The following is a 1,270-nucleotide window of genomic DNA, read 5'->3' as shown; positions in this document are numbered from 1 at the left end:
TGTAAATGATGGAAGTGATGTCTGTACAGTGGGCTGTGTTGTGATTGGTCATGTTATGTGACATGTGACCCATGTTGGTTGGGCTCATTGGCTACTCTTGGTTCTGTGTTTCCCTCCAGGTTGAAGTGTGGGAATTTTGCTTGTATATATAGAGGTGCTTGCATCTCATTCATTACTTGCAATGCCTTGCTTTTCCAGCATTCATTCCTCCTACTCTGAGGTTGGTGAGCTCCCCAGCCATAGTCTTCATTGGCACCTCCTGCCAAGGTGCTTCACCACCTTGCATCATATAAGATAGTGAACACTCTCGTCCAGGCAGGATTTACCGGCATACCTTGGGATCTGCATGATAATGAGGATGGTGGATCTCCCCAGTTATCATGACTATTGGTCAACCATTTAGGTCCATATCATGAACTTATTGCTAAGGTCATGACCAGGGATTGGATTGACGAGTTGATGACTCGACTCCATTTCAGCCATGTGGAGGAAAGCTCTATGGATAAGATGTGGGTGCTTTGACCATTTACAGTACTGGCCTGGTAACAGGATATGCCTCTCATTACAAGGTGTACACTTGTCCATGATAGCAGTGCTTCGTTGATAGAGGTTGGCAAGAGACAAAGTCTTTCATATGTTCTAGGCAGAGAGGACAAATGTGGTAGGGAGACCCTGGTTGAACAGGAATTTCATGCCCAAGGAACTCGAATATTTGAGGAGAAGGGCAATGTTGACTACCTCAACAGCAAGACAGGGATGGTGGCCTTGTAGTCAAAGGCTGCAACACACTCATTATGCTGTCAATAGTCCATACTGCTGCAATGGGTGGGGATATGCTGTTGGTGGTAGGAGATTACAATGTTGATATGAAATGTGTCAGAGTTGGTGATCAAATGGCCAGCTACTACCCATCAACTTACTGATCAAGATGTGGAACAGGAAGTTCTTCCTCTTTGACATGTCCATTGTCAATGCTGGGCAGTCCATTGTTCCCTGGGTGGAGAGGAATCACAGGTCTTCAGTAGTGTGTGAGCTACTGGGGGACTTCAGAGAAGGGGTCAGCACCAGGAACCACACTGCAACATGACCACCTGTTGCAGCAATGGCACACCATCACTGAAATTCCTGATGGCAGTAGATGGTACCATTGGTGTCCAAGGCAAGGTCAGCAGAGGAGCAGTAGGAGCTTCGGCCCCGATTGCAATGTAGGCCTCTGCACCTACGAGTGGTTAAATCCTTTGCATGCAGGCCATTGATGCCATCCACAGGG

At 47.2% G+C, this 1,270-nt stretch overlaps 1 protein-coding gene across 1 annotated transcript in view; it reads left to right on the top strand.

The window, feature by feature from the left end:
* The window catches only part of LOC119589205 (nucleolar protein 58-like), a gene marked incomplete at its 3' end in the record, with an annotated part of 8,197 nt that overhangs the window by 2,653 nt on the left and 4,274 nt on the right, over positions 1 to 1,270 (top strand).

The sequence above is a fragment of the Penaeus monodon genome, chromosome 25 (genome assembly GCF_015228065.2).
Source record: "Penaeus monodon isolate SGIC_2016 chromosome 25, NSTDA_Pmon_1, whole genome shotgun sequence".
Classification (NCBI taxonomy): Eukaryota; Metazoa; Arthropoda; class Malacostraca; order Decapoda; family Penaeidae; genus Penaeus; species Penaeus monodon.
The sequence above is the reverse complement of the archived record's forward strand: the minus strand, read 5'-3'. Positions and strand labels throughout refer to the sequence as shown.